The sequence below is a fragment of the Benincasa hispida genome, chromosome 12 (genome assembly GCF_027475165.1).
Source record: "Benincasa hispida cultivar pf3 chromosome 12, pf3_genome.v1.1, whole genome shotgun sequence".
NCBI lineage: Eukaryota > Viridiplantae > Streptophyta > Magnoliopsida > Cucurbitales > Cucurbitaceae > Benincasa > Benincasa hispida.
The window spans coordinates 16,753,709-16,760,705 of NC_143489.1; the positions used below are offsets into that span (position 1 = coordinate 16,753,709).

General features: G+C 27.6%; 1 pseudogene; it reads left to right on the top strand.

Moving 5' to 3' along the window:
* Positions 1–3,693: 3,693 nt before the first annotated feature.
* LOC150031816 (stress-induced protein KIN2 pseudogene) lies at positions 3,694–3,981 on the top strand (annotated as a pseudogene).
* Positions 3,982–6,997: the final 3,016 nt, after the last annotated feature.

Sequence of the window (6,997 nt, forward strand, 5' to 3'; positions counted from 1 at the left end):
CTCAATCGATTAACCACACTTACAAGAAGAACAAGAAACTTTTTCTTTTCTACTTGCCAAAAATAACCACCACTTCTATGGGTGGAGAGAAAAGAATGAGAAGTGAGTTGTAACTTTCTTCCTTATTATTAAAATAATAATAATATAAATATAAATATGATAACTAACCTATCATATTATATATATATATATATATATATTAAATTATATGTTATATCAAACATAACATATAACCTATAGTTTTAATATTGTATCACATACAATATAAACTATAGTTTCTTTTCTCTTTTATATGGCATTTAATATAAATCACGTTTATATTAAATTTAAAAACTATGAATCCAGTTCATAGAAACAATATTTGAATTTCATTCAAATATTTATTTCCTCTCATTAAGCTATAATGTATCAAATATATTATAACATTTATATCACATATAATTTTATCAACTTAATTATATCATATATAATTAAATCCCTCTATTAATTTGAAGAATTCAAATTAATCAAAAAATTAATTCTCAATTAATCCTATTAAGCTACCAAGAGGATCTCATGGACCTGCAACTTAAAGCTCCAATGGTACATGAATAATTAATTAAACTCTTTAATTACATTATTCACCATCCGTTAACTGTCGGCCACTCCACTAAAGACCGACAGCTGCACTCTTCGCCCTACAGATATATTTTTGTGTTCATTGGATATAACCAATCAACAGTACAATGACCCTTCACAAATTGCTTGTAAGTACAACTAGGCCAAATTACCGTTTTGCTCAAGTAGTTACATCTAATTCCTTAAGTACTGCTGATCCCTCTAATGAACAATAGATCATAGTCCAACTATGACTAAACCCCTCTCGGGCAAAGAGCACGTATAGTGCCACATTGTTCAAGACCCGGAATCAGCCTTTAAGGGATTAATTTTCTACTTATCCCTGCCTCGAAGAAGGAGTGAATTTCATCTTGTGTAGTTGTGTTCTTAGCTTCCCAATCAGACGAATTCTCAAAATGGTAGGTTTGTTGAGTCAGCGATCCAGCCACTCTCACCCATACAAATCAAAGGACCGACTTCATAGGCAGGAATTCACAACTCACTCAGGATTCTGGTTATCTATGGTCATCCTTGTGAAATGTAAGTCTCCATTATGAACGATGTTATGTAATGAGATTAAAGATTTCGTGGTCCAGTCTTATACAAACTTCTTTGGTATAGAATATCCTCACTCGCATGCTTAAACATGAATGATCAGGATCAAATCATTTGTTGCACTTTACAACAATTGTAACACCTACAAAGCGGGCCATATTGGTAGTGTCACAAGAATAAGGTACCCTACCTTTTCCATCCACTATAGACCATTTAGGTTATCACTTAAACATGATCCACTTGTATGTCTCTACATACATGTTTAAGTTACAAATATAACCTTAGATGTTAGTTTATTGGTTTGTGTTTAATGTAACTAAAATATCATATACTTTATAGACAATGAATAAAATATCATATATTTTATTAAAAACACAATGAGTTTGTTCAATAATGTTTACAAACTATAAGACCCTACGAGATTTAGGGCATCAACCCCAACAAAAACTGGCTATTTTAATTTCAATGACCTAGAGTAACTCGATCTTAATCCTGAGCTAACTATAAACTTTGTTTATTTGGGATTATCCTTTGATTTGCATATGTGAGAGTAGTCCAACAACACTACTCAATAAGCCTCCCATTTTGGGGATAAGACCAGATAAATAGTTGGGGACATAGTTCTACAAGATGAAATTCGCTCCTACCCGATTTAGGGTTAGTAGATATGTTGTTCTCTTAAGCACTGATTCTTGGTCTTGAGTAACAAGGCCCCACCCTCGCACAGTTGACAGGGTCATGGTTCATAAGTTGGACTATAAACCAATTGTTCAATAGAGGATCAGTGGGAGCTTAAGGAGCAAGATGTATTTACAGAGGTAAAACGATAATTATGACCTAGCTGTAAATACGAACGACCTGTAAAGGATCGACTTACTGATTATGATTAAAATGGAAAGAAATATATCTACAGTGGAGAGAGTGCAACCATCGAGTTATAGTGGTATGTCTAGATAGTTAATGAAAATTGATTATTTCGGTCTAAAGAGTTTAGCCAATTAATTTCAAATCGGTTGGAGCTCATGATCTGTAGGGTTTTGAATTTGGAGTGTTCAATTTCAATTAGAGTTTTCATTAATTGTATTTGATACAATTAAAACCTTTAATTTTGTTGAAAGTAAACGAAATTGGAAAGTTAAAAAATAGTTAAATAATTATTTAAATATTTGATGAGGTGAAATATAATATTCAATATTTGATATTAAAATTAAATTAATTAAATTAATTAAATTAGTTTAATTAGTTATCCAACTTTATTCAAATTTGAAATTTATGTTCAAAATTGGTAATTTGATTAATTGATTTTTGAATTTTTTGAAATTTAAAATTAATAAACTTAAATTAAAAACTGAACTTTTGAAAATCAGTTATAATTAAGTTTTAAATTAATCAAATTAATATTAATTAAAATTGTTTTAAAAAATAGAAAATGGGAAAATCCAACCACTCAAAATTCACTTCATACCACTTCAATTTCAATGAAAATTGAAGAGGCATCAACTGTTTTAATCAGATATGCATGGTCTTAATATATGTATTGAAATATTGACTTCAAATTTCAGCCATGCAAGCTGAATTCTTACTGAAACTCTGCTAAAAAATTCATCTCTCCAAACCCTTTTCCCTCTCTATCAAATTCACTTCAATTCAGAGATTCCACCTCTCAATCTGAGTGAGAGAATAGTAGAGAAGGTCCTTGTGGTGGTCCTTAGCTGATTTGATGTTCTAATTCGTAGAGAGAAGCTGGTATTGTTGAGATTCATCAAATGTTGTAGCTTATGGAACCCTTCTCTTTGAAATTTTGTGTCAATGCATGTTTTAAACTCAAATTAAGTGTAATTCGAGTGCTTATTTATTCTGATTTTTCTGTTGCATGTTAGTTTACTGTATCAGGTCATCGACCTATTTGATATTTCAAATTAATAATACATATTGACGTTTGGGACAGGAAGTTAGTTATTATAGTTGGGTTATTATAGTTTGTGTTTGGGGTGTCGATTATTTTATTTTGGGTTATAATAGTATGTGTTTCAGGTGTAAACTATTTTAATTTGATAACAAAATAGTAAACATTGTAATAAAAGAATAAAAAAATGATGAATGTAAAATAGTAAAAACTGTGACAAATAATAAATACAATAGCAAATAGAGGTTTTGAAATAGTGTTAACTATAGCTAAATGGGGAATACAAAATAGTATTTATTGTAGTAAGAGGTGGTTATTATAGTGTTAGAATAGTTTTTACTCCAAACACACCCTAAATGTTAAATGAATGTAGTGAAACTTTGAATATTTAAACTGTCAAGTTGGTCTTAAGTTGAACATTCCAAGGACATGATGACAATTGTAACCTCTCAAACCACAAGCTACCATGTAGCATGCAACCTATTTATGGCATGCCACATATCAAGCTATGTTTCAATCTAAATTATTATATAAATCACATGCATTTGAGTTCTTAATCAAAAAAAAAAAAAAAACACTCCAAAATCCTTCGAAGTTCTCAATTCTGTGTTTTTTCAATCTCTTTATAAAAGAAAATGGCAGACAACTCTCAAAAGATGAGCTACCACATTGGAGAAGCCAAAGGCCAAGCACAGGTTCACTTTACTTCAATAATCATTTTATCTTTTAAAATTAAGGATTGATTGGATAAGGTATTGATTTATTGTGTGATTATCTAGGAGAAGGCAAGCAATTTGATGGATAAGGCAAGTAATGCAGCCCAATCAACGAAAGAGTCAATACAAGAAGCAGGACAACAAATAAAAGCTAAGGCACAGGGTGCAGCTGATGCAGTCAAAGATGCTACAGGCATGAACAATTGAAGTTTTTTTTTTTTTTTTAATGTTTTACTGTCAATAGCCCTCTTTATTTTTGTCCTATCTGAAGCTGGAGCTCTAAAATAGCTTTATCTTCTTTTTATATGAGAATAAGCTCTGATTTGGCTCTCGAGCCTTATTTATTCATAAGAATCAGGGCTAACTAAATGTAGGGCCAAAACAATGTGCCTTTTTTTGTATCAACAAATATTTAATTATAAAAATGGGAGCATGAAACACCCCATCTTTCTTTCTTTGTAAGAGTGAAAAATTCAAATCTCTAATTTATTAGTCAAGATTACACGTTGTAACGAATTAGCCTAAGTTTGGATTAATCAATCATAAAGTAAAATTTTAAATGAAAGGGAGAAAGGAGGGAGATCGAAAGGAAGGGTAAAAGAAAATAAAAGAAATGAAGAAGAAAAAAAAACAATCATGGCTTTAATAAAGAGATGACGTTGACAGATGATGTTTAATGACTGTGTTTGCCATTACACTATTATCACTAACTTTTAGTACCTAATGGAAAAATGGACAAAAATAGACCAACAATTAATCTATACTATATAAAAAGGTTTATGGAGGAGAAAATTTGGTTTCTTCCTTTACCTCCTATAATGGATGATTACAGGGATATTTTACATAATTTCATATTTAAATCATTAAATAATCAAATTTTTAAGGGAAAAAAAACATTCAAATTAAAATAATAAAATGAGATTTTTCTAACGTGGTTTAAACAAACATGAGATTTTAAAATTCTAAAAGATCTTTTTTTTGTTTTATTTTAATTTATAGATTAAAGAAATATGATATTTTAAAATTGTAAAATATTTTATTTTTAACTTGATTATATATTTTCTTTTTCTCTATATATATATAGTTGCTTTGTCTCATCAATTTTTAAGATTTTTAAAAACATAAAATATCATGATATTTGATATTATTGACATGATTTATATCATTCAAAAAAATCCATATACTTAGAAAATCAATAAAAACCCATATTTGGTTTAAAATTTGATTTAATTAAAAAAATTCATATACGTGAAAATCAATGATAAGGGATCCTTTTAAATATTAAAAAAATAATTAAAAATATTTACACTTCATAGCAAAAAGTTTAAAAAATACAAAGCACTAATGGAACTTGTAGTAAATATTTTTCAGATTTTTCTATTTATAAGAAAAATCTATATTATTTTTTTATTAATTTAAAATTTGATTATTTCTAATATTTGATTTAAGATTCCAAATTTATATTAAGAAAAATAACCATTTACGTAAAAAATAAATGGTTTTCGTTAAAAAGAAACAACAATAACATTTTAGAATATAATATCTGGCAGGATAGATTTTTTTTTTAAAGAAAAAAAATCACATTTTAAAGAAAAATCACCTTATATGTGAATATAATTTAAAAATAAAATCAAATTATGATTTGAACCATGAGTTTTCTCTATAAATAGTTGACTTCAACCATCCATTTTTTCTTCAGGTATCTCCTCTCTTTTCTTTTTCTTTCCTTTAATTTTGTTAATTACTTTTCCCAACTTCTTTATACATAAATAAAGTTTAAAATTAAAACAATAATCCAATTATCCAATCCAAATAAATGAAAAAAAATTAGAAAAATATTTTGGTTTATTTAATCTTTAAAATTGAGAGGTTAGTAAAAGGATAGAATGAGTTTTTTAAGTTCTATTTTTAAGCTTTACGTAAGATGTGCAACACATGTAGTATCAAACTAATTCTACTAAATGCAAACCTCAAGAGTAAAATTGTTGAGTTTGAAAACTCATCAAATTTAATCTCAATCAAACCTTAAGGACCAAATATGAAATTTCTTTTTTTAAATATAAATGAAAAAAGAGATATATATATAGTAAATCAAAAGTGAGAGATGATTATTTAAACCTCTAATCTTAAAGAGGGTACTGTCAATCATGGTTGAGTTATGCTCACTTCATAAAGAGTAAAGTTGTTCGTGCAAAGGTTCTTGCCATTTTACGCCTTTCTTAAATTTCAGTAATTATACTTTTATTTCTGAGTTCTTTCTTTATTGTTTTGAAAAAGGGTCATAGTGGAAAAAATGTGTTCCCTTTTCTCTTCGGTCTATATTGATCATTTGCAACTATTTAGTATTTTTTTAATAATTTGTTAAGGTTGTTGCATGTAAATCTATTTTATAAATTTTAGGTTAATATTCATGGTTGATAAAATATTAAAAGATTATTATGTATTAATTAAAATTTTAGGAATGTTTGGAGTGTTGAGTTGATTATCATAATATGTGTTTAGGGTGCAAACTATTTAGGTCTAGATAGAAAATAGTAAACAACATAAAAGAGAGGATAAAGAGGAAATAATAAACATAATAACAAAGAGGAATTTAAAATAGTAATATTGTAGTAAATTGTAGATTATAATAGTTGGAGACATTAGTTATTATAATTGGAGCTCCAAACATGGAGTGGGCTATAATTAATTGTAAATTTTAATTTTGATAAAAGAAAACTATCATCATTATTGCATATTGTTGTGAAATCAAGGAGCACGACGGAAACACGAATATGAAAAAATATAATATAATGATAAATTTATATAATAATAATAAATAAATATAACATAACATAAAATAAAATAACTAAAATCATAAAATAACTAAAATTATAAAACTGGATAATATGAAAATTAATGGAATTTTGAAGTGGATTTCTCACCAATGTGTATTCTTTTGAGATCCACCAAATGTCACTAATATAGGCAAAGTGTCAAATAGGATATGGATTTACATGGACACCAAACATGAATTATTACAAGGTGCATGGACAATATAAAAAAATGACATGAGGCTTTTAGAACACTAAAAATTGAGTATCTATTTTTATGATATTTATAATATATATATATTTTTTTTAAATAGTTGAAATAATTTACAACATTCTATATATTAAATATTCTCACAACTTCACGCACGATACTCAACAAAAAAGAGTTTAAAGATCATGAAAAGATATCA